Genomic DNA, 27,149 nt, shown 5'->3' on the forward strand with positions numbered 1-27,149 from the left:
GCAGGGAGAGGCAGGTTTCCGGCTGAACAGGGAACCCAATGGATGCCGGGTTCAATCCCAGGACCCTGGGATCATGACCTGAGCCAAAGGCAGATAATTAACCAACTAAACCACCCAGGTGCCCCCCCACCCCGTTACAATTCTTTATACTTCTGTGGTGTCGGTGGTTTTTCCTTTTTTTTATTTCTGATTTTATTGATTTGAGTCCTCTCTCTCTGTCTTTCTCTCTCTCTCTCTCTTTGTGTCTGGCTAAAGGTTTATCAACTTTATCTTTTCAAGGAACCAGCTCTTAGTTTCATTGATTTTTTTTTCTATTGTTTTTCTCTATTGATTTCTGCTCTGGTCTTTATTATTTCCTTCCTTCTACTAGCATTGAGTTTTGCTGTTCTTTATCTAGCTCTGTTAGGTGTAATGTTGGGTTTGAAATTTTTATTTTTTCTTGAGTTAGGTCTTTATCACTATAAACTTTCCTCCTAGATCTGCTTTTGTTGTGTCCCGAAGATTTTGGACCATTGTGTTTTCATTTTCATTTCTCTCCATGTATTTTTTTTATTTCCTCTTTGATTGCTTGGTTGACCCATCAGTTGTTTAGTAATGTGTTGTTTAGCTTCCATGTGTATGTGTTTATTCCAGCGCTTTCTTGTAATCGATTTCTGGTATCATGCCATTGTCTTCGGAGAAGATGCTTAATATGATTTCAGTTTTTTACAAGATTTAATTCTGTAGCAGGCATGGGGGGAGGGAGAAGCAGGCTCCCGCTGAGCAGAGAGCTGACATAAGGCTCTGTCCCAGGACCCTGGCTTCATGTCCTGAGGCCAAGGCAGACACTTAAACAACTGAGCCTCCCAGTCCTGTCCTCTACAAAATATTTCTTTTTTTAAAAATTTCTCTTGAACTGGCCTTTTCCAAATTGCAATAATTGTCTCCTATTCCTACTTTCAAGTTCTATGAATAAATCATTCCAGTCATGCCTTCATGGTTTTATTCACATGCTCTGCCCCTTCACAGCATTTGGTTTATTGTGGCTCCCCATTGGTCCTTATCCAAAGAGGGTAATTTTGCCAGGAAGACCTCAGTTCGATGGGGTATACCCAGGGCTTGGACTTCAGTGCTGAACGAGGCACCTGTGCTTCCTGAAGACTTCCTGAGGGTCTGCAAAGCAGAATATAAAGATGTTTCCCTTTAATTAAGGATGCTGCTTCCTCAGAAAAAAAGGGGTATAAACTAGGACATCTGTTTCATTCTTCAAAACCTGCCTCCTGTCGCACTGCATTTCTTCCGTGTTCACTGCTTCCCAACACCTCACCCCAAATAACCCAAGTCCATGTACCCTCCTGCAGGCTGGGGCAGGGCCCCTCCCGCCATTAGTGTTGGAGCTTCCATACTGCCTAATTACCTGCCCTGTGGAAGCCAGGAGGGGACTAACCGCAGCTGGAGCCCAGCTGTAGGGAGATGGAATATTAAGACATTTCCCTTTCTTCCGAGTCCTTGTTAATTCTTCGTGGTGGTGATTAGCCAGTTATTTTTAGCTCCCGCTAAGCTTCCTGGTTAGTATTCAGGGCTGGTTTAGACAGCATGGAGGCACACTCAACATGTTAATGCTCCCATTCCATTTGGTCTCATTGAAGTGAATAAAATGAACTTGCAGGGTGGCCCATCCCCCAGCCTCCCAGGGAGCACCCTCTCCTGCTGCTCCCTGAACCAGCCGTTGGCTTCTATCCAAAGGGCCTGCTGCTCTGGGTCCAGGGACAAAGTCTTACAGGAGGGATCTGGAAAATGAGGAATGTGGGAGCCAGAGGAGGAGATGGAAACAGCCCTGCACCGGGAATGAGGAACCTAAGGTTGAATCCGGACTTTGTCACCAGCTGGCTGGATAACATCCAGCAACTTACCTGCCACCAGTAGGATCATGTGGCTGGACCCATCAGCCCACCTGTCCTTTCCAGGACTGAGGTACATTGATTCAGCAGGTCTAAAACATGTAGCTGAATGTGAAGAAGCCCCAGGCTGTGTGAAGACATCTTGAAAGTGAGATGCATGTGCCCTTTTCTTTCTTCCTTTAGTCCATCTGGCTTCCCTTTTTGAGAACTAACTCTTAAATGAAGGGTTGCTCACACTCCTTGACCCCTCCTCAGCCTCCTTCCCTCCACATTAAGGCCTGGTGTTTGTTGCCTCCCAGAGAACTCCTAGCCCAGGAGCCTCCGCCCGTACCGTAGATGCAGCAGAAAGGACGCCTGGGGAGATGTGCGCCCCTCAGAGAAGCTGTGTGAGCAAGAGGGCCGAAGCCACTGGGCTCCAGAAAGCAGGCCACTCCCACCCCGTTTCACCAGCCTAGAAGGGATGAATGCTGTCAAGTGCGCCTCTCCCGTACTTCCTGTACTTCCTCAAGCGAATACTGGTGCTAAGCCCCATCAGAGGGATGCGCCCATGGCCCTTTATCCAGCTGGTCACTTCGCTCCAGTGCAGTGGCAAGGCCCGCCCTCCCCTGGGATGCCCTTCCCCCTTTCTTCCTCTGTCCGGTGCTCCTTCACTGCCCACCCTACCCCCACTCCCCAATCCCCGCCCTGTTCCACGTTGCTTGCAAGCACCTCTCAGCCCCTCTCCCAGTCTTCCCCCAGGGCAGAGCTCTCCCTGGACTTCTGGCTTCTCCATGACCAGATCAAGGTACGAAAGGCGCTTCTGAAATGAGCTGAGCGTCTAACAGGCGTGGGGCAGTCAAGCATGGCTGACCTGGGACTGTGAGGCGAACGCCAGAGCGCATGCGTGGAGGGCGGTGCCTCCATTGACTAGTTATCCCTCAGGGGGCAGTTAAGATACCTGTGTCTGGGACGAGGACTTCAAGTAGAACAGTCCGGCTGCCTCTGCAAGCTTGGGTGCAAGCCTGGGTCAGGCCAGACCAGTCCTCTCCGGCTGCGATCCCGGCAGCCTTACCCTGCCTTACCTCCCGCTTAGTCCCTCTGGACCAAACAGGGGCTTGGCCCAACCGCTGCAGGGGGAGAGATCTGCTGCTGTTGCACATAGGTAAGGCAAAGCCAAGACCCGTGCACCATTTTTTAAAGGCTCTCTCTGCAAGCAGATCTTACTTAAAGGGACCCCAGCTGTCTGACCTTTGCCCCTCCCTCTCTGAGGTTTGGAATTGAAGAAAACTCTTGTAAGTCATCTAACACTTGGAACTATACGTTTTACTGGAATCATAAACAGCACCCAATGCCACAACAGGTGCACCTGGGCCTCTGGTTAAATAATAAATGTGGTCTGCTTTATTTCCTCTTCCCCAAGCCAGGCAGCCCCTGAATGGCTGGGGGAGGGGCAGCTGAGCAGAAGCCAAGGGTTGTATGGCTTTAAGAGAATCAGAGAGGGCATATTCTCGCCTTGGACTTGGGAGAGTACCGCTCCGGTATGGATATACACATCCTGATGAGGGACTGAATAAAGGGGGCTGTGCTCTCTGTCGGAATGCTGCCCGCTGCCCTTGGGTTGTGGTGGAAAAATCTGCCTCTGAGGTCAGAGAACCCCTGAGGCCAGTGATAAAACAGAGTTATGGATCACCTCAAGGGGGCTTCTGTCAGAAAGACAGAAAAGATGTGTTGATGAGGATGCGGAGTAATGGGAACCTGCTGGCAGTGTAGGAGAGAATGTAAGATGAGCAGCCACCATGGAAAACAGCACGGCAGTTCATCCAAACATTCCAAATGGAATTACTGTGTGGTCCAGCAAGTCTGCTTCTGGGTACACAGGTTTCCCCACTACCTGAGAGAAGTGTTTCTGTGAAAACTTTCATAAGCTGAAATGGCAGAAAGCAAAGAGGTCATTGCCATTAATTTATGCGGAAAATTTTTTAGCAATTGCCATATCCAAAGAGTAACCCCTCTTTGGTTCAGCTTGAGGCTGAGATGCTGAGTGTAGCTCCCGGGGGGGGGGGGGGGGGGGATGCGCTCCAAGGGGCCACCCTTGCTGCCGGCAGGTGAGCTGCCTCTCTAAAGGCTCCTTGCAGAACACTCACTGAATGCTCTTCTTGCTTTTCACCTTTTTTTCCTAAAAGCAAAACTCCTCGTTGGATTTCTTTGGGCTAGCAAAAACAGGTACTCATTGTAGGTCTTTTGTAAAAGCAAAGTGCCCAGATGCAAAGCTTCAAAAAGTGGGGCATATCTGTATACCAAAAAAATTGAGATCAGGGTCTTGAAGAAGGGTTTATGCACCCATATTCCTAGCAGCAACAGTCCTGGTAATCAAAAGGTGGAAGGAATCTAATTGTCTGTTGACGATGAACAGATGAACAAAATGTGGTAGATGCATATGATGGAATATTATTCAGCCTTAAAAAGGAAAGAAATTCTGACACCTGCTACAACACAGATGAAAGCTGAAGTCATTGTGTTAAGCGACAAGTCAGTTACAAAAAGACAAGTATTGTACGATTCCCCGTGTAAGAGGTACCTAGAGCAGTCAAGTAGAACGGTGGTCAGCAGGGGCTGGGGCAGGAAAGAATGGCGAGTGGCTTAATTGATACAGGCTGAGCTTGACAAGATGGAAAGAGTTCTGCAGGGGCGCCTGGGTGGCTCAGTCAGTTAAGCATTCATATTCAGCTCAGGTCATGATCTCAGGGTGCTGGGATGGAGCCCCATGATGGACTCCCTGCTCAGCAGGGAGCGTGCTTCTCCCTCTCCCTCCGCAGTTCCCCCTGCTTGTGCATGCTTTTTCTCTCTCTCTCTAAAATAAAATGAAATCTTTAAAAAAGAAAACAGAAGAGAATTCTGGAGATGGGTGGCACAAGAATGTGAATGCAGTTAACACAATTGAACCACATGCTTAAAAATGGCCAAGGGTAATTTCAATGTTGTGTGTATTTTACCAGAGAGACAGACCAACAGACAGAGTTAAAGTTATGGAGCAAACTAATAAAGATTAGAGCAGAGGGGCATCTGGGTGGCTCAGTCAGTTCAGTGTCTGCCTTTGGCTCTGCTCATGATCCCAGGGTCTTGGGATGGAGTCCCACATCAGCTCCCTGCTCAGTGGGGAGCCTGCTTCTCCCTCAACCTCCTGCTCCTCCTGCTTGTGCGCGCTCTCTCTCTCTCTGACAAGTAAATCAATAAAATCTTTAAAAACAACAACAACAACAAAAAAACCCTCCTAAAAAAAAAAAAAAGCAGAAATAAATGTTTTAGAAAGTAAAAGAAAAATAAATAAATAAAAGCGATAGAGCGAAATAACAATGATGGTAGTGACCAGTAACAGGCTTTTCCAGCCAGGATAGGCACAAGGGTGAGGCCCTTATCATTCCAAACTGTTGCTGCTGGTCTCTGGTCAGTGTTGTTGGCCAAGTTTTGGCCTCATCTTCGAGAGTCTGCACATGAAACAGGGTGCATGTGTGTGTGCAAATACAGACCTTTCCTTTGTTTTATTTTCTCTACAGTTGCAGATGATAACAGCAATTACAATATTAAATGCTATTAAGCATTAACCTGGGCTTTGTGTGTATCATTGCCTTCAGTTTTTCCAACAATCTAACTAAGTAGGTGTTCTTAGCCTCGATTTATAAGTAAGCAATGCAGAAGTCCAGGGCAAAGCAGTATGTGTTGTGTAATTAACTGACTCATGCTAGGCACATAGCTTCAGTCGTCATGGCAGTACGCGCTAGGCGCTGGGGGCAGAGGTGTGCCTGGAGCTGCCCTGGGGTTCTTGGGGACGTATACAGTGGCAGAGACTCAGAGCAGAGCCTTGAGGTTACGGAGGGGGCATCCCAGGGACTTGGGCGTTCATAGAAAGAGGAGAGCACTGAATTGGCAGGAAAGAGAGAAATAAAGGAGGCCCAAACCCTAGGAGACGGGAGGGAAAGAGTAGATCGCAATGGAAAGACAGTATTCACTGGGGGGAAAGGGAAGCACAGTTACAAACAAGATTTCCTACTGTGGATAAAAGGTTATCAGGCTGGGAAAACCCTCTGGAGGGAGTGCTACCGTAAGCACATTAAACCCTCATAATAATAGCTAATATTTACTGAACCCTGATTGTGTGCCAGGCCCTGTTCTAAGGTCTTTATGTACCATGGTGCATTTAGCCCTTGCAACTGTCGATGAGGCGAGCCCTGTCCCCTGTACTCATTTTGTGTATGGGAAAACGAAGACCCAGAGAAGTGAGGTGACTAGCGTCCCCCATCTCAGAGACAGCAGAGCCAGGATCTGGATCCAGATGGTGTGACTCCAGAATGCTAACCCAGTTCCCACACCGTATGGTTTGGTGATGTGGAGTAATCAGCCAGCCAGAATTATTTGATTTAGGCATGGACATATAAGTACCAGTGTTGTTTGGTCAGAAATTCATATTTCAAGATGGGCTGCTGATATTCCTATTTTGTGCATTGTACGCGTTGAGATGTCACAAAAGGCCGGCAGATGAAAAGTGAGGCTCTGTAAGGGGCGGGGGCGGGGGGGGGGTGTTGCAGGGCCAAAGCTTAGAATGGGAATGACGCTTGCTAGCTGTTGTTTCGAACAATAAATCCTGACTTAACCCCCTGCACATCTTGTATTCACCGTAGAGACCGCAGACATCTTGAGGAGAGCTCACAGAGATCAGAGGGACCTAAATTAGGCAGGAGGGGGTGTTTTCAAGTGACAGAAACCCAGTTCAAAGTAGCTTGAGCGAAGAAGAAAATCTGTTGGCTCATCCGCCAGGCTTCAGGAATGGCCTGGAGCAGAATCAGTGAAGAAACACAGAAACAAGAAACTGTCACAGAGACTTCATGAGGCACCAGTCCCTCCCGTAGGCCCCACACCAGCCTTAGGTCATTCTGGCTTAAAATGTGGCCAAAGGTCAGTTGCATGAGAGTGGCCTGGAGAAGGAGGAGGAGCATGTTAAAAATGTAGATTTCTGGAAGGAAAATTCTTGACCTAGGAAATCAGACTCCCTGGGGTTGGGGCCCAGGTGACTCTCGCAATTCAGAATTTGTGAACCAGTGACTAGGTGACAAGAGCAACAAAGTGTGTCATGTGATCTGTTCCCGTGTCACACTGTCCCAGGGAGACCGTGCTCCTTCCCTGCTACCTCACTGAGTAGTTACACAACAGTGTGATTAACTGGAGCCCTTTCCCCCACCGGACTGTGGGCTTCATGAGAGCAGGAACTATGTCTGTTGGTCCAGAGCCCTCCACCATATCCCCACTGAGCTGAACTCAGTGTCTTGTGCCCAAGAAGTATTTACGGAACAGATGAGTAAGGGAATGAAGGAATGGCTACAATGACTTCTCCTCCACGGAGCGCTCCCCCAGGCTTTGCTCATTTCATCCACACAACAATCCCCGGTGGGCGAGGTAGTGTAGACATTATGATTTCATTTTTCAGTTAAAGGGAGAAAAGGACTTGCTCAAGTCACGTACGGAGTAAATGGTCCCTCAGCGCTCATCCGGGGGTCTTCCAAGGGGCTCACGCACACAGGGCCGTCCAGGGTCCACAGAGGTGGCAGGTCACCATAAGAACGTCCCCAGAAAGGCAGAGGTGGCATGTGCCATCCCAATCCCCAGCTGATCCCCAGGCCTCTTTCCTGAGCACTTCTTTGACTTTACTGATCTCTCCCTCAGTCAGCTCAACCTCTTCAGCTATGTAAAATGCAGACTCCTCTCTGTGCAAAGAAAGGGAGTACGAGGAAGAAGAGTCCAGTTGTTCAGAGACCTGTAAAGAGGTCCGACCGGCAGACAACAGTCAAAGAGCCTCCCGTTACACCCAAATATCCCCAGGCCCAGTCTGCTGTCTGGGCACCCCAGATGGGAACCATGCCCCTGTTAGCAGCGGAGGGACAGCCCTGGCCACCATTGTGATGACAGCAAGGAGCACCCACCGTGTGTGAGGATGGATGGAGCCCTGAGCTGTTCTGTCGTTCAGGGTGCCACCAAGTATTCGTCTCGCCTCTCTCACGCTCCTAGCAGTGTGCTGGGCACAGGGGAGGGAAAATGAGAATGGAGAACTCAAACGCTTGCCTGGAGGAGCACACAGGGTCCCTCATGTTGGGAAGAATGCGAGGTTATGGCACAAGAAGAAAAATCAAAGCATGTGTGACGTGGTGCTTTTAATGCCGTGGGAGGTCAGGAGCAAGCCGCTTGGGCCAGAGGGCAGAGGAAATGTCATGGAAAATGTGACCGAGTCTGGAGACACTTGTAATTTTGAAAGGCTGTGGACAAGGGGAACATTCCTGAGAAGGCAAGAATGAGGCTACAGAGGTTCTGGCCAGCAGGAAGAGGCCAGTGAGATGGTTGTCTACATATTCCTTCTACAATGGGCTCTGTCCCTCGCTAGCTTGTGCATACATCTCTCTTTTCAAATGGGAGGCTTATAATTATAATAATAGATACTTTCAAGTAATACATCTTCAGTCATCCACTTTGTGGGATTGTTGTTGTAAGGATTAAATGAGTTAATATATGGAAGGAGGTGGTTTTTGTTGTTGTTGTTATTGTTGTTTTGCTTAGTTTTGTTTTTAGAGAGAGAGAGAATGCGCACAGGCACAGGTAGGGGAGAGGAAGAGAGAGAATCCCAAGCAGGCTCCAGGCGTAGCATGTAGACCGATGTGGGATTTGATTTCACAACCCTGAGATCAGGACTTGAGCCTTTGAAATCAAGAGTCATATGCTTAAGCGACTCAGCCGCCCAGGCACCCTGGAAGGAGCTTTGTTAAAGTGCCAGGTTTAAATAAATAATAGCAATCACCATTCAACAGCACTCCTGGAGCTCCTGGTCCGTGTGCAGGCAGTGTGGGAGGAGAAAGCCCGGTAGCCCAAATACAGCACAAATGCAAGCGCTAGGTACATGACAGAGGAGAGCACAGGGTATCTGTGAGACTCAGGGATGGTCACTAAGCCTGCCTAGGGGCATCCCAGGAAGACTTCCCAGAGAGGTAATGACTATGGACTCCAAAGTGAGAAATATCTCAAATGAAGAGAGGAAGGGAGAGTGGCCAAGCACGAGAAGTACCAAACGTAGTGTAGAGGCTGTGTGGCATGAGAATGTGAACTGGAGAATTAGGTGCACGAGGGTCTGGAGGACCTTGGGTCCCAGAGGAAGTAATTACAGAGCTTAAGAAGGGGCTGGGGAGGCTGATAGAGGCTGGATCTGAGTACACAGTGTCCTTGCCTCCCTGGGCCTTGTTCTTCTTCCACAGGAAGGACGCTGGGAGAGCCAACTCCCACTCCACTCTGAGAAATGATGAGCATCGAGCGCAAGGATCCCCTTCCCGCTCTGCTGGCCCACCATCCACCTTGCCCATCAGATTTATACAGCTGCTAGGCCAGCCATGATGCTGCAGAGAAGGACAGGTTAATAGACACTTTGTTAAATTGTTTTCTTGACACGCAGTTCCTGGGCACCTGCTAGATGCAGGCAGTGGTGGTTGTAAGTGCCAAGCCCAGGCTCCTAAAAACGGGACAGGAAGGGACCTGCGGAGCTCAGTCTGGTGGCCTCGCAACCCGGGCCAAGAGAGCAGCCATCTCTTTTGAGCAGAATGAGTGATGCCGTGTGCAGGAGCATAAGCCTCGGGGTGGGTGGGGTGGGGTGGAGTTGGGGTAAGACTCCCTCCCACCCTTCCTCTTAGGGCCGTCTGTCTCCCCTATCAGCCTTCCTGTGAAGAGAGTTTCGCAACTTGCAGCGGAAGCGGGCACTCCCGGGAGTCCGTGAGCAGAAACCTGGCAGGATGTGTGGGGTCCCTGGCACGGTCCCAGGCTCCCACAAGACAGGCAGACTAGAGCCTCCATAGTTTGTAGAAGTTTACGTAAATATAAATGTTCTCCTTCCCAGGCAGTAGAAATCCCACTCCATCAGTGCTCTAAAAGCAGCCGGCCGGGCATTGTCCGGGGTAAAGGAGTGCTTTCTTTGTGAAAGCTTTTAATCCTGCTGTCTCTTGTCTTGCCCACTCCCCCACATTCCCACAGATTCCTACTGAGCCCTCTCTCTGTTCTGATGCAGAATTTATTCGACTGGAACCAGCTCAGGTCCAGGAACAATTGGAAAGTAATGGGCTGAAGGGGTTGCTGTTGTGTGTGGAGCCTGGTGTGGGGATGAAGTTCAAGGTCTGGGACAGCAACTCCCCACAGGCTGTTCCTGGGGACTGCTCGCTGAGACACCCCATCCCAGCTCTCAGTTGTTCCTAGGACCTGGCCTGTGGGGGCCCGGGGCCTTGCTTACCCACCACATAACCACCTCCCCGGTATCCCCAAGAATGATACCTGGTGGTCAGGTGCCTGTGCTTGTCTCACCTGGTGCTGCTGTTCAGGAGCCCTCCTTTCCCCGACTCACCTGCTACAGGTCCAAGGCAATGTGACAAGTAGGGGCAACACCTACATCATAAAATTACTGTGAAGTTTAAATTAGATATTATACATAAACCATACAGTAGACGCTTGGTAACTGTGGGACTCGTTCTCTCTTTCTTCCCGTAGTTTGACACTCAGCCAACGATTATGAGTATCTACCCTCTGCGTAGGGCTGTGTTAAGCACTGTGAGATACACACTAGAGGTATACGGCACATGGTTTCTACTCCTCAGTCGGTCAACTCAGGGATCAGAAAATAGGTATTATAGGCTTGCGCAGTGCCTGGAATCATCTAGGAACAGTGACCAATGACAACATGCATGAGCGCGACACCGTCTCATCCCAAGAGACTCTTACTCTGGGCAGGTAAGATATCACGCGAAAAGTTAAATTATAATATAAAGACCTAACAGTGCTTGAGAGAACAAATCCAAATCCAAAAACCAGGCAATGTGCACAGCTCACTGCTAAGTAGCAGGAGTGTTCTAGAAGGGAAGGGCACTCAGGCCAGACACGTGGGGCTCAGGAGCCGATGGAGAGGAGGGAGGGGAGTTGGGATCCCAAGTTCCATAACTGGGGTTTTAGTTGTTGTGGTGGTTGTAGTTGCAGTCAGGAGAAGAGGCTAAATCGTGTGGCGTGGACCGCACCGTAGGTCAAAGGTGGGGGGGGGATCTGAAACTTGAATAAGACAATTAACTTCCCTTGTCCCTTCACTGCTGAGCAAGCTGGAACAAGCGACTCAACTTCTCTCTCTCTTTTTCTGCAAACAAGAGTGATAGTAGTTTCTACCTCGTGCAGTTCGAAAGAGTAAATAAGATATTTTCATATACATCACTTGACATAGCATTGGCCACTTCCATTATCAATATGTTAATGTTTGTTATTAGTTCTAATATAAAGAGAAACTGTAGTATCTTGAAACAAGCCTTCTTGTTTGCTAGGAAAGACCTGACCACGGCCATTGTATGTGAATTCAGCTTTTTAAAACCACTTTTCCTATTTTATTTGTTTATTTATTCGATTTGGGGCTGTAAAACCCAAGCCACTCAAGAGAGGAGAACTCTTGAGTTTTCATTTATCTCAAAACCCATTTTCCTGCTTCCACCAGATTCTGGGGAAATACACACATGCGTCCTGGGTCTGCAAGACTGGGAAGCATGGGGCATGCCTGCCTTCTCAATCTGGCCAGTCTTGGCCTGGACCCGGCTCTTTTCCTGGTGAGACTTGGCAGAGGGGCTCAAAGAACTGAAGACCATTGTCTCTCATCCATGGTAAGTGGGAACGAGCTAAGCAAGGTTACTCAAAACCCATGTTCTGCCCAATGTGCTCCTTAAACAAACTCTTTCCCGGGATCGCTAAGAGGCCCTGACACCTAGGGCTCTGGAGTCTTCCACCTCTTCCCGCGCTGGTGGGTATATCAGTGAGGAGAGCCAAAGGGCAGCGGGTGAAGAGAAGGGAGAGAAAGAAGAAGGAGGAGGAAGAAAGGGATGCACAGACTGGACCATTAGTCTATGAATAATTGAGAGTTGACTCTATTTGATAATTGGCTTTGATGATGGTTTGGCCAGAGTGGGGGCCCCACAGGAGACTCCATTCCAGCCTCATCATGGTGACCACAGGACCAAGAGCCAGTCATGCAGGGTACTTTCCTAAATGACAACAGTGTTGCCTGCAACACCCAGAAGGTGTTTCAGGGGGTTAGGAGCCCCTAAGTGCTCCTTCAGCCATATGCTTGGGGTGGGGAAAAGCTCTGAGTCTAGGACCCATGCAGCCCTCAAGGACAGCAGTCTTCCAGCGGTGAGGCCCGCCAACATGGGAAGGAACAAGTGAGCTGGTCTTTTGGCTTAAAGGCCCTGAATCTTGGAGCCTCGGGAGAGTGTTTGCAGCTTCCCTCGGTTTTCCTTTCAATCCTCTCTGACAGACTTTCATGGGAATTAGGCTCAGGGCAGGAATGGTATGTGCCGCAGGTAGAGACTCGCCACCTCACTGCCATGTTGGCACCAAGCCGCCATTGTGAGGGAACCAGAAGGCTGGGTCATGTTGCATCTGTGGGCGTGGTGGCAAGCTCGGTCTATCTGAACACTCAATCTGCTGGTTCTCCAGCCAAGGAGCTGTTTGCTTTCTCCGTCTGTAGTGTCACCTCACTCACCCAGAAAGAGGCAGTCAGAGGTTTGCAGGGGGTGCAGGCTGGGGTTCTCTTTAAGCTGTTTGACCCTAACACTTCACTAAATACCTCAGCTTCTGTTCCCTCTTCTGTGAAAAAAAAGTTCAAAAACGTTTCCACTCAGAATTGTCGAGAGGAATATGGAAGACCAAAATTCTTATGGCATCTAGCATAGCCCCTGACAGGTATCTGTCAGTGAAAGCGTTTGTCCTGCTCACAGGCCCGCTGACAGTACCAGTGTTTGTGGTCTCTTGACAAGTGGCCTGATCCCTTCTGAAGTGTGGTTCCCAGACAGGAGCTGCTGCTGTCACAGGGTCATCTGTTAAATTATGCTGTTCTGTATTGTTCTGTGAATGGAGGAAACCCCCAATATATGAAGTCTTTGGGGCTTCTGCCCTAAAGGACAGGAACCCTTCTCTGTCTCTGAAAGAGAATAGCCCAAATTCAAAGCAAGGGAAACCATGGAAAGCAACAAAATATTATGGGGACCCACCTCTACTCTGAAGGCCAAACCATGAAAATTGGGATAAGACTGCATTTTTTCTTCAGGCAGCTGGAACACAACGCCGAACAGAACTCAAGGGACACCCAGAAGGAAGAACATTCCTTCCAGTCATTTCTTTGGTTGATTTGTAAAGAGCCTAGTACACAGAGTAAATTTGGCGAGGGAGGTGCTAGGGGCATGAGGCAGGGCACAGGGTTTGAGAGGGAAGGTCCTTCAGCCTGACAGACCTTTTGGAGAGGAAGCTTGCAAGAGACAGTGACTCAGGGCATGTAGCAAGGATGGCTCCCACTTCACTGATTTACCTGAATGATTGTTTAATTCTTCCAGACATTCGGCTGCAGATAGTTGTGGACCTCCTCCAAGAAGAGGCAGAGGAGAGAGAACAGAGGGTGTTGCTGAGAAATATGTGGGAAGAGGTCCTTGTCCCCCAGACTACAGAGGGGCCACATCCAGAGCTGCCCTTGCCTGGAAGGTGGTGTCAGGCGGGGGGTCGGGACTCCGCAGACTGTTCCTAGTCCCTTTCCTCTCCCTGAGGTGCCAGTGAGGAGGCAGCCCTTCCCCCAGACCAGCTCCCCTTGGCTCCCCTTCCTTGGGCGTCGGTCTCCCCAGGGCAGCCAAAGGAGATGAGCTCATTTCTAGAACCCGAGAGGCGGGCTCTGACCCCATCTTGCCAGTTATTGCTGGAGTGGGACAGTTGAATCCGGGCAGGGCATCGAGCTGGCACCAGGCCAGCCTCGAAATCAGGCAAATCTGCTGACTCATCTCCCTCTTCCAAACAAGCCCCGGGAGCTGGCATGCAGGAAGCAGCCCTGAGGAGTCTGATGGCTGATGGCGTGGGCCACCTGGCAGGGACCAACAGAGGGTGGGGGGAGCAGCGGCTCTCGGCAGGAGCCATCATCCACCTGCCACCCCAATCCCATGTTCCACTAACTGCCATGGGGGGCAAAAATGTGTGCTCACCGGAGGGTTTCAGGGCTTTTTTCGCAAGCAGAAACAAGCAGAGCCCAGGAGGGAATGTTGTACTAGGAGCAATGTTTTGCTTTGCATGAGAAAAATGGATACCTTGTCTTGGATAATCTCTAAAAATTAGGCTTGCTGTTTGGTGAGGCTTAGTGGCTTCTTTAGGGAAAAGGGCCACACATTAGGGTTTGAAAAATTAGCAGAGAGAGTTTAAAGACTAGACCAGACGTGGCCCATCATCCCCTCTCTGCCATCCCCAGAGAGTACCCAGAGATGGCTACGGGTACAAGTACCTGACTAGATAATATGGGTGTCCAAAAAGGTGTACCACTTGCTCATTTCTCTCCCAAAGGCAACCACTTTAAGAACTTTCTTCTGCTTCTCTCTTGGGGAAAAACGTTTATGCACGAAACTACATACCCGCTTGTGCTTAAATATTTTTGACACCAAAATAGCCTCAAGATTGCACCAACCCCACTATGTTTTTGGGTACCCCGAGCAAGGACTGCATTCCCGTAGCACACAACGTGAGCCGTACCCACCAGAGTTATGCAATGTGGTAGGAGTGTTGTTTCCACTTCATAACATTCCCCAGAGCTCTTTCTAGATCAACACAGAGATTTATGTCTTAAAAAAAAAAAAATCTGACTTCACAGATCCCACATTTAGAGGTACCATAATTTACTCAACCAGTCCCCTAGGGATGGACAATTTGTTCTTTTTGTTCACCCCATTGCAAAAATGCTTCAATTAACATCTTTGTGTAGATAGCTTAGAGAACTTTGGGGAATGTCCACAGAATAAATGCTTATCAGCAGGATTCCCAAGCCCCCCCCCCCCACAACCCCGCCCCAGGTACAAACATTTCAACTTTACAGATTTGATCTAATCAGTAACTTCTATAAAGAACAGCTATTCCAAGGAACAAAAGAGTTTCCCTGTTTGAATTCCTCCCTGAAGTAAGGTGAAAAGGACAACCTGATATTGGAATGGGACCCCTTTTACCTCGAGCACCACTGAAGGTGTGTGACACAGACTGTGTGAAGAAGAGGGAGGTAAATTGGTTGAGGGGCAAGAATAAAAGAAATCCTTCAGAATTTCAGGAGGGCTGTCATCCTAACCACTGATAAGGAAAAGAGTAGGCAAAGGGGTTATGAAGGCCAGTGGTGAGATCAGTGTACCCTAGTTGCCGAGTAGCCCAGAAACAAAGCAGGAGGTCACCCTGGGCTGGAGGCTTTGCAGCATTTGCTGGGGTTTTCCCAGAGGCTCCCCTGTGGGTTGCGTGATTCAGTGACCCAGTGTGGCTATCTGTTAACAATTCATTGTTGTCTCTCTTGGGCCTATGGATTGACTGGGTTCAGCTGGGTGCCTCTTGCTTTGCAGTATCCCATGGGGGTGCCCTCATAACTGGACTGATGTTTCAACTGGAATTACCCAGAGAAATTTATGATCTTTCCCAGCTTCCTGTAGATTACTATCCTCGAATGAGGAGAACCGGGGTTTGGCCATTCCTCTTTGGTTCCCAAGAGGCCCATCCCCAACTCACACTGCCTTGGAGGAAAAGGGGGATTTACTGATTGGAGTACCTTAACTGTCTAGGAGGGTTTCAGGAACAGCTGGGTCTGGCTGTTAAAAGAATGTTGTAGGAATTTGTTCCTCCCCATCTCTCAGATTCCCTTTTCTCTCTCTTGACCTCCTTCTCAAATAATGCCACCAAGCTCTCCAGGCTTAAGATTAGCAAGAAACCCCCTTTCTCACTGCAGCTTCAGCCCCGTCCTGAAGCTGTCCATTGGCTGACTTGGGTCACGGGCATGTCCCTGGACAGATCACCATGACCAGGGAAGGAACACTCTGGCCAAGCCTTGGTCTTGTACCGAACTCTGGGTCTGGGAGATGGTGTCCAACTTACCCAAATCACAGGACTAAGACTCAGTCAAGGAGGAGGGAGACTGGTTCCTTGAATGAAGGTAGGAGAAGGGTGACATTGGAGACCGTGGACTTCAGTGACCAGCCCAGTGATAGAATCCTTCACACACCACCCGTGTGAACCCTTAGAGATGATCAGTGGGAGGAAATATGCTCACAGCCTGTGAAAGCAATCTCTTCCACTGTGGGGCAGCTCTGAATATAAGTCACTATAAAGCAAGATAAATAACAACACTCTAACAGTCCCTGTGTGTCAGGCACTGGGCTATGTACTTTACATGCACATTTTAATTTCTTTTCATAATATCCTGTTAAAAGAGTTATTATTATTGAGCCCGCTTTACAAAGGAAGAAATTGAGACTAAAAGCCATTAAGCACTGGGTGTTAGACACAACTGATGAATTATTGAACACTACCTCTGAAATTAATGATGTACTTACTATATGTTGGCTAATTGAATTTAAATTTAAAAAAAGAAAAGAAAAAAAAAGCCATTAAGTAACTCAGATATGTCAAGGACAAGATCTTCATGGTAAACCTCCACACTATAAAGGTCTGCCCCACTATGATTTTTACCCATTGACCTTTCTTTGGCCTTTGGAGTTAATTGGATAAGTTCTTCAAGTAGCTATAGACAGCTATTACATATGGCCCCAGACTTCCGTCTTCTCTGGCAAGCATCCCCTGCAGCCTTGTGAATTTGGAATGTAAAATGGTCTGCAGAGGTTTCCCTAAATGCCCTTCTCTGGGCATGCTCAGTCCTCTTAAAATGTGCTTTAAACCAACCTGCTCCAAATGGGGCCCAACCAGGCATGAAATAGTATGGGAGCTCCTTCTCAGCTACTGTACCTCTTGGCGCAACTGCAGATGAACTTCGGGTCTTATGGAGCCCCCACTGACGACAACTCAGATTGTAGGTGGAGTCCGCTGCCATCCTCAGGACCTCATCAAAGCTTCTGGGAGGCTAGTCCCAGCTCCAACAGGGTAGTTAACATTTTGAAACCCCCCGGGGGTAGAGCTTTGCTTTTACCCTTGTTCATTTTCACCCAGTTCATTTGGGCTTTTGTCTCAGCCACTTCTGGAAATTCTCATTCTGTCCTTCTACACCTCTGTCAACTCTCTCAGCTTGGGTCATTCTGAATGAATGGGTTTTTGTTTTTTTTTTCTTTTTTTAAAGATTTTATTTATATATTTGAGAGAGAGTGAGCATGAGTGGGGGCGCTGCTGAGGGAGAGGGAGAAAAAGGCTCCCTGCTGAGCAGGGAGCCTGATGTGGGGCTCGATCCCAGAACCCCGAGATCATAACCTGAGCCAAAGGCAAACACTTAACTGACTGAGCCACCCAGGCATCCCTGTCTTTCATTCTTTTATCCATTTAATTATCTCATATTTCCTGAGCAAGAGCTCCCACTTTGTTAGCTGAGAAGCTCTGGGCAAGTTGCTTAACCCACCTGTGCCTTCTTTTTCTAATCTGTTAAAATGGGGATAATAGCATCACAGAACTGATGTAGAAATCTAAGGAGATATCCATGCTGTGTTGCTCACAATGGTCCCTGGGATATGATAAATTCCCCCCAAATCGAAAACACCGAGTCCTGCTATGAACACTTTGGGGCTTGCTCCCTCTTGGTTCCTGGACCAGACTCCCTTTCAGGTTTGAATTTTGTCCCTTGGGCTTGCTTGCCTGCACACTGCTTGCAAATGCCCTCCCCTCCAGCAATCTGGGGTTCCCTCAAGACACTCACCAGTTCCCACGAAAATCTAGTGCCTTCTCTTTTCTCCTTCATTTTGCTTACTTGTGGTTTGATCATCTTGGTGGCATTTTTAAGGCCCTCTTGCCACGCCTCCTGGCAGGGCTGGAAGTCCTTCCTTGAAGGTGCCTGCAGTGGCCCCCTCTCAAGGCTTTATGACAGCTGCCCACAGCCAGAGAAATGCTTTGCATTCTCAGCAGAGCCCTCAGGCGACTGCCTCCCACCATCCAGACTCCTAAATTGGAAACCATAACTCTCCCTTCCCTTGTTTTCTGCAAGCCTTGGTATTAGGATCCAGTAGGTTCTTTCCTGGCAAATTTTTTTCATATAAATGGACTGAGGGTCTGAGGATTCCCCACCCCAATTCCCTACTCCCCACCACACACACACACACCCCTTATAAAAACTGGGATTACTATCAAAGGAAGAAGTTTTCTCTCCACCCCTATCTTCTCATTCCTTTACACTCTCAAGGCCACCTCAGGGCCACCATGATACCCAGCTCCCGGGGAAACCATTTAAATAGAATACATGATAAATCGTGACACCCTTGAATTGTGTTACACAGCAACATTACCCAACTCTCTGTAACTGGGTCCTCCTGTCCTCCGTCCCATCTCCACTTATGGACTCCTAATTCTTGGTAGCCGAATATGTTGCTAGCTTAGAACTGGGCACTAAGGTAGACAGGGAGAGGTAGAAAACCACCTTGCCGACACAGAGACAGTGTCTGAAGAAGACAACATTTGGAATGCCCAGGGCTCAATGTAATGCTTGGCCAACGAAGCAGAAGGACCATGGGATGAGCCTAAGGAATCTCTGTCCCTTCCCAGCCCAGAAGCCATAGTCTCTTTGGCTGCATGAGTGACCAGAAGCTCCTGACTTCACAGTTGGAGGCCAGGTAGGCTGCCCCATTTCAAAGAAGCAGCTACAAGGGGAAAGGATGCTGGGTATATGGGTGTGGTATGGTCTAATGTGTGGTATCTGTCTGGTTCTGAATTAATAGGGCCACCCAAGTTTCTCTCCAGAGAAGTTCTGACTCCCTAATGGATTGGGTAGGAGAAGGGCTGGCAGCCATGCAATCTTATAATTCCCAAGTGTTTTGATTAGGCAAAGGGCTGACCCCCAGCCTCGGCTCTCTCTTACCAGCACACTTGGTTCCTTTCTCAGAATCAGGGCTCAGGGGTCTGCTCCGGACACTGCCTTCCCAGCCACCCACTCTGAATTTTCTCTGTGGCACTGCTAGAATGGAAGCTTCTAGAAAACAGGGCCTTTGCCGTAGAGCCTAGAACAGTGCCTGCCCAAATCAAAGTAGCACTTGGGAAAGTCTTTGAAGGAGGAGGTGACCCATGGAGTGAGCTGGAAAGGACTTCAGAGATGGTCTGATCTTTTCCTCTAATTTTTCATGGAAGGAAATTGGGAGCAATCCAGAGATTTTAAGTGACTTCTCAGATTTGACACTAGAACTGGATTTTGCCTTTTTCAAGGAGCTTTCAAGGCACACTACCCCAGTTTACTTTTCACACACTCTGTGGGGAGTGCTATAAGGATAGAATGGTGGACAAGAGAGTGAGAATTAGTTGCTCAGGGTCACACAGCTAGAATTTAAACCTGGTTTGTCTACTCCATTCTGCTGCTTTAAACCTTTGGGTTGGGGATGATGAGTATGTTTCATTTCAAGAGCCAAATACAATTAACTGGGCGTTTTCCTGGGGGCCACCATTTTGAAAAGGCATCTGAGGCGACATCCAGGTTCAGAAGCTGAGAGTGCACAATCGATTAACCATGTCTGCTATGGGCAGAGGGGGGAGGAGTGGCAGAATCTGCTGTCCTTAGGACTGGAAGGTGTTGCAATATTACAGCATTAGCTCCTTAATCCAGGACTTTCTCTCTTACCGTACTGCTTCTGAAGCCAATATTTCTTCAGTTCCTGTCCCAACAACCAGAAGCCTGCAGGAAGGCTGCCAAACCCTGCCAAGTTGGAAGTGAGAAGAGCACAGCTGGAAAGGAACTGAACGCACATTTGGTTATTCCAGAATCTCTTGTCCATCACACAGGGCAGGGTTGCCTCCATGTTGGAAGGGCTCAAGTACACTAACGATGGAAAGACTGAGAATCCAAGATCATTTATCTCTACTTTTAGAGGGATTCTGTGACCTTTTGGCACAGACTTACATGGGGTCCTGTTTTCCTCAGAGTCTGCTGAGGACAGGGAACTTCCCTGACACACGCTAGGTGATGGCAGGACTAGAGAAGCATTGGTGGCCAATGACTACAAGGCAGAGCCCATCTGCACAGAACGGAGCATGGGCTGTGGAGAGAAGGCCTGGCCATGCAAGGCAGGACTGCCAAGAGTTAGCTCAGTGACCCCACAAAGGCTTATTGAGTCCTGAGCTTAGGCCTATAAGCTACCTCACCTCATACAGACACATTGACGGGCATCTCCATTGGCTCCCACCTGCCTGGACATGTTCTGTAAGGTGCTGGAGCAGACCCTGAGTTCAAGGAAACTCCGGCCCAGGTAGGGAACCAAGGCCCACAGAGCCCTCATGAAGTCATGTGGGATGCCCCAGGCCTCTCCAGTTTCGCCGCCCTCCCCTCCTTCACAAGCAGCCTATCTTGATGCAAAATGTATTTTCTCGGAGTTCCCCTGATATTTTGGGTTGCCTCACAACTCCATGCCTTTGCTAACTCTCCTAGGCTACCTGGCAAACCTTTGAATCCTGCCTATGCCCCTCAGCAGCACTAGGAGGCCCCGAGCAGGTTTAACTCTATGCTTCTGTTTCCTCATCTGAAAAAAGGGGATAATAATAGTCTTACCTGTAAAAATTAAATGAGTTAATACATAGTAAGCACTAAGAAGCATGTTCGGCACTTAAGCACTAGACGAGAGTCAGTAATTATCATTACTCATCCTTCAAGACTCGACTTGAACTCCACCAGGGAGCATTGCAAAAAAATACCCTAAAGACAAAAGATTGCCTGGAAAAGGTATTTGCAACCTACGACAAGGGACTAAGTCCCTTAGTTTACAAGGAACAAGTACAAATCGGTAGGAAGACAATAGTTCAATAGAAAAAAGTCCCAATAAACAGGAACATGTGGGTCACAGAAAAAAAAATACAAGTAGTCAATAAGCAAGAAAAGATGCTCCGTTTTACTCTTAATCGTGCAAGTCAAACTGAAAAGCCCTTTTCACCTCTCAGATAGGCAACATTTTTAAAGTTTGATAATGTTCACTTAGTGTCAGCCAGGATGGGAAAACTAATAATTTGCATATGCTCTTAGATGCTCATATTGATTTCTGCAGCTGTTATTGATTGATTGATTTTTTTATTATAAGAGTTGATTCATTTTAGAGAGCATGAGTGGGGGGATGGGCAGAGAGAGAGAACCTCAAGCAGATTCCCCACTGGGTACGGAGCTCAACACGGAGCTTGATTCCATGAACTTAAGATCATGACCTGAGCCAAAACCAAGAGTCAGATGCTGAACTGACTGAGCCCCCGAGGCACCCCTGCAGCCATTTTAGCTGCATATTCTTAAAATATTTATCGAAACTAAAACTGCACGTTTCCTTTAGTCCCGCAGTTTTCCCGCTATTATATCCTCACAAAAGAATACCCATGTATGGCATTAGCCTATTCTAGGTTTCTAGGACTGTCCCTAGCATACAGAGATGCTCAATAAATATTTGGGGAATGGACACAACCAAAATGCTCATTGTAGCGATGTTTGTAATAGATAAAACCTGAAAGTAACCTGTCCCCCAGCAGGGTAGACTCTAAGTAAATGATTGGAGAAATCTACACTTGTCAAAACCAGTGTCTTGCCTCTGTGTATTTGGATTCAGGAAGGTTAGTAATAAATAAGGTGGAAAAAAAAAAAAACCCACCTAAAAACAGCAAAATGCAGGGGCACCTGGGTGACTCAGTCAGTAAAGCGTCTGCCTTTGGCTCAGGTCATGATCCCAGGGTCTTGGGATCGAGCCCCCTGTTGGGCTCCCTGCTCAGCGGGAAGTCTGTTTCTCCCTCTCCCTATGCACCCCCCACTCATGCTTTCTCTCTCTCTCTCAGATAAATAAAATCTTTAAAAGGAGCCCAGCAAAGTGCAGAACAATAAACACTGTACAAAATCATTGAGGTAAGTAAGAAAGAATATGCATATATACATATCCAAATATTACAGTGTATGCATTTTTTTCCTTGGAAAGATACCTTGTAAGTCGTTTATAATTCCTGTGTTTTGAAGGATGGGACAGGGAGGTAGATAAGGAGAGAGAATTTTAGATTCATTTTGTACTTTTATCGATGAAATGTATTGTGTTATGGGGCACCAGGGTGGCCTCAGTCGGTTAAAATCTGACTCTTGATTTGGCTCAAGTCATGATCTCATGGCTGGGAGATTGAGCCCCGCACTGGGCTCCCCACTCAGTACAGAGTCTGGGGTCGGTTTAAGATTCTCTTCCTCTCCTCTGCCCACCCCTCAACTTAACGCGTGCATGTATGTGCACACACATGCTCTCACTCTAAAAAAAAAAAAAAAGAGAAAGAAATGCATGCATGTGTTGGCTTTATTTTAAAATAAAAATTTTCAATAAATATATTAAAATAAATATTTTTAAATATAAATATTTAAATTATAACAAATTCTGGGATAAATAAACCAGTGTGCCTTTGTCCTGGAGCAACTGACAGGGCTCTCTTACACCTGTGCTGCTCCCAGCCTCCTCCCCGCCTCCCGCTCTGGCCTCCAGCTCCCACTCTGCCGAGCTCAGGCCATTCCCCGCACATCCTCCAGGGCCCAGCTGGCCCCTCTGCTTCTGCATTTCCCTTCCTCCACACACCATGTTCTTTAAAGCGTTACACCCATACCCTCTTCCCAGCGCAGGCTGGTGTCCTTGCCGTCTCCCCCACAGTGCCCCGGACCCACGTCTGCCCCTGAACTTCTCCACTGTCTTGATATTGATCTGTTTGTTTGGGAGGGAGCAGTTGTGCGAGATCTTCAGGACAGAGCTGTACTTCGCGGTCTCTGTGAACTCTCAGTTCAGTGCTGCTTACACGAAAGGTTCTCGACACATGTTGGAAAGATGCATATTGAGGGGAAAAGTCTTGTCTGGAAAATTGTGGAAAAATCTCTGAAGCCTTATAATGACAAAGGCTGGAATGCATACATAAGAAGACGACAGTACTGCTTGCAAAACTGGATATTGAACCAAAGAACCCAAGTCTCCAGTAGCCGCTTATCAGGAATAATTGATTCCGATGCCAAAAATCTCACCCCCCAGACTGAGCAGCCTCCTTCTGGGTCTCCTTGCTCCTCTGACTGTTCTGGCTTCTGTTGGCAGTGCTAGCGAGGTCACAGAGTCTTGGGGGACAACAGTGGGGGTCTGTGGTTATTTGCTCTACAGCAGTTACCTAGTGATAAACCCCCTACCCAGTGGGACCGTCCAGGGGGGGTGGGGAAAGTTAGAAGGGACCGTGAGACCTAGAAGTTTCTGCCAAAGAATCTCTAGGGACAAACGGATTTCTTGGGAAGATAAGCACTTGAGAGAGGGAGAAGGAACAGCTGATTAGGATAGTTGAAAGTTTTTAAGGCCAAAAATGCAAAAATAATAGAGTCAATCAAAGTTTCAAAGCTTCCTTCAAAGCAATTTTCCTGCTCATTTCATGGGACTTTGTTCTTCCACAAAGGGAAAGTCTGCAACATATGGTTTGGATAAGTCAGGATTCTGAGGTCCCTAGACATCTGTATGTAGAAGCAGGTACACGGGACGAGGGAGGGCCAAGGGTAGGCTGTGGGCAATGGGGTGGGAAGGTCAAGTTGAGAAAGGCCTGCAGACCTACCTCTCCATTTTCTTGAGCTACTTGCCAGCCTGCCCCAGCTCCCTCTTATCTCTGTTCTGGCCCCGACTCTGAACGCACAAAGGTCACTGTGGCTTTGGCACCAACACCCTGAGTGGACTCAGTTACGGGGCCTGGCACTCAGTGAGGCGGTGTGCAGAACAGTATGAGCACAAAAGGGGTTCAGGAATGGTACCTAATCCCAGCTCTGCCATTCACCCACCCTGTGACCTCTCTTAGGCGGCTGCTTTCTCTGTGGGCTAACTTGGTATTCAGTCTCTGAGCACCCTTTTGCATGAACGTTCTTTTGCAAATTCTAAACTTGACATGTTATCTGAGACTCTGAACTTCCAGAAGCGCTGGAGATAGCCCAGAGAGAATAAAGATTTGAGTGATGGAAATTCAGTAAATATATCTTTCATCTCTCACCAGGGATCTTGTAAGCAATAATTGGACTGTCCCACCCATAGTTTCTAACTTAATCATAGGACATGTATTGAAGGTTTATCATATGTTAAGGAGCTGGGTGAATATTTTGGAGCAACCAGAGAAAATAATAATATTAACAGCAATATGTTGAATACTATCACGGATGTTATACTTCTTACCCATCAATTCTGGGGAGGTAGGTATTACCATCCCCAACTCGATAGAAGAAACCAGAAGCTTTAAGAGATTAAGAATCCTGGCACAGAGCACACAGTGAGTAAGCAGCAGGGCCAAGACAGAAACCCACAGTGCTCCAACTCCAGAACCCGAGCACTTCACTAGAATTTACAGAGTCTTCTGGAAATAATTATGAGAGGCTTAGAAAGAATAAATAATTGTTCCACGCATGGACCAACAAGTACGTTGCTGGTCTAAGCACAGTTCTCTCTTCCCTCACCAGGTTTATTTTCCAGCCAAACTGGAACTTCCCACTGGCAGCCCCTAACTCAGCCGCTTGCTTGATTCCTGTCACACAACTCATGACAATGGGTGGATGGCCTGCCCATCTGGCAGGTTCAGTTACCCAAATGCTTTACTCCATCTTTGTTTTCTTTATGTAGATTGTCATAAGCAGCTTTTCACAGAAAGAGAAATGGACCTATTTCACAATATTTCCCAGAATTTGGGTATCACCTGCTGAGCCCACAAAAACTGACTTGGAGCCCTCAGTTTTGGTTGCTGTTTAAACTCAGGGGCCAGGGAGCTGCTTGATCAGACAAAGAGACAGTTGACAATTCAACTTCCAAAAGTCTGGGTACCACGAACAAGGGAGTTCTTGCTGGGTGGCTGAGCCCTGGGCCCAGGATAGAAAGAGAGGCTCAGGGCACCTTGGGCGGCCCTGGAGGCCCACTGGTTCCTGCAGAAGGCCTGGAAGCCAGTGGAGTTAGTTGGCTCTTGTGAGCCAAGTGGCAAGGACAGAAGGAGAGAGGTTTGGCTTAGCGTTGTGAGTTTGCAAACTACTGATCCAAGGCTCCAAAACAACATTCTGCTCACAGATGTGGAGCAAAAGGAAAAAAGCTTAATTGACGTAAGCTACTGGTGGTCATAGATAACATATCAGACTCAGACACAGACTCAGGGAATGCAAGCAACTCTTGAGAGAGAATAATAAAGTTGAACATCAGTAGATAAAGGGACAGACGGCTGGAAGAGAAGGGCCATCTGGATTAGTGGCCTCTTAGGATAGGCCCCAGGAGTGAGATGGGAAGGCTGTCTATAGGGAGCCACCTGTTAAAGAATTCTAGCGTTACCACTGCTCAGACTTTCTCAGGCAGGTTCCGTGCTACAGGTGAAGAAGCTGAGACACAGGGTCAATGACTTGCCTAAGGTCATATCATTGACAAGACACTAGAACCAGCCTTCCTGACTGCTGTCCCAGCGCCCATGTCTTCTGCCTCCCACTGTCTCAGCATCTGACTGGCTCGCTCTCTTTGGCCTTGAGAAATGGTTCCATTTCTTCTCATTGTCTGTGTATAACTATAGTGACCATCGTGGGGACTCCTGCGTGGCTCAGTCGGTTAAGCGTCTGCCTTTGGCTCAAGTCCTGATCTCCGGGTCCTGGGATCGAGCCCCTCGTCAAGCTCCCTGCTCAGCGGGGAGTCTTCTCCTCCCTCTCCCTCTACCCTTCCCCCCTGCTTATGTGTGCATTCTCTCTGTTTCAAATAAGTAAAATCTCTAAAAAATAATAATAAAACACCTTTAGTGACCATCTTGGTAGCTCCCAGCATGACGTCCGAGCCATTCAGCCTGGTGGTGGGACAGAGCTTGTCATGTCATCTCTAAGTTACTTCTCATATGCAGAGCCCTTAAAGGGCCCATGAGGGTTTCACCCAAGGGGTTAGAGTGGTCAGACTGACAGAAGACAGATAAAGAGGGATTCTGGAAGGGACAGGGAGAGGGGAGGGGGGAGCTCCCTGACACAGGAGACACTCACACAGAATGAGGGACCACCTGCTGGGAGAGGTACAAGGGGGCCTGCCTGAGAGGACAGCTCCAGATGACATTCCCCCTAAGGTATCAGCACCGCGGAGACTTCACGACCATTTCTACATAATAAACAGCTCGGGAAACACAAGTGTGTCCCCTTTCTTGAATGTAAGGGCCACACAGGCAGGTGTTTTTGCCAGTTTACTTTTTCACTACTATCAGCCCAGTACGTAGAGCTGGGGCACAGCTCTCGGGCTAGATCCAGCCCACAGCCTGCTTTTGTAAATAAGGTTTTACTGGAATTTAGCCATGTATTGTCTACAACTGCCTTCACACAGCAATGGCCGAGTTGAGTCATCATCACTGACCACATAACCCACGAAGGTGGAAATCTTTCCTGTCTGGTCTTTTCTAGAAAAGTTTGACCATCCCTGATCTGGACTGTGGCCTATATCCCAGCAGATGCTGATATACATCTGATGAATGAATGGTCCGTTTTCTCTGTTGGTGTCATAGAGGTCCAGAGATCTTAGCTTAGAATATGTAAGCATAAAAAAAAAAAAAAAAAAACAGGGCATGGAATTCAGAGCTGACAGATCCGGACTTGAACCCTGGTTCTACCACCTAAGAGTCGTGTGACCTTAGGCAAATTATTTCTACTTTCTGCTTTTCATGAGCCTCGTTTGTAAAACAGCAATAATAGTAGCCATTTGCGATGAAAGACCAAATCACAGCATAGAAGGCACAGAGCCTGCCCCGTATAAACTACAGAAGACATTACCTCGTTATTAATAACTTCAAGGGGTCTTCTGTGTGAGAGGTTGACATGGGACCCATTGGACACTGTGGAACAGAATCAGCCATCAGAAGGCCTGAGCTCTCCACAGAATAAGAGGCAAGGGCAAGTTCAGGGCTGACTGTCAGGCAGTTCACCGTGGAAACTTGTGGAAAGTGACCCATCAGCCCATTTACAATATGATGGTATTTAAGATAGTGAATGAATAGGCAAGATTTAACTGGCTATAGATGTCAGATGTTTTTCCACCAGTGAAAAATAATGATCCATCCGTGTTCTCTCATCCATTCCCCTGGTGACCAATTGCATACAATTGGCTGGAGTCAGGGCTGAGCTGCCTGAGGTCACGGGAACCCATGGGAATTACCCAGTCGTAGAGGGACTGACCGTGGCCCTCTGCATCGGCTGACAATTGAATTCTCAAGGAGGGACGTATTTTCTCAAACAAGGCAGGTGTGGCCCCTTTGTGTGGTAGATGGTGTTATCTCACAAAG

At 48.1% G+C, this 27,149-nt stretch overlaps 1 long non-coding RNA gene across 2 annotated transcripts; it reads right to left on the reverse strand.

Annotated features, from left to right (window-relative positions):
* Positions 1-827: 827 nt before the first annotated feature.
* LOC132000677 (uncharacterized) lies at positions 828-2,665 on the reverse strand. 2 transcript variants are annotated; one of them, XR_009399426.1, is made up of 3 exons: positions 2,589-2,665; positions 1,893-1,985; positions 828-1,152 (listed from the first exon to the last, which is right to left on the reverse strand). It is a non-coding gene; the product is annotated as an uncharacterized LOC132000677 (long non-coding RNA). The 2 variants fall into 2 exon arrangements; XR_009399427.1 differs by having other exon boundaries at positions 1,893-2,007.
* Positions 2,666-27,149: the final 24,484 nt, after the last annotated feature.

Source organism: Mustela nigripes, chromosome 14 (assembly GCF_022355385.1).
Source record: "Mustela nigripes isolate SB6536 chromosome 14, MUSNIG.SB6536, whole genome shotgun sequence".
Lineage (NCBI taxonomy): Eukaryota > Metazoa > Chordata > Mammalia > Carnivora > Mustelidae > Mustela > Mustela nigripes.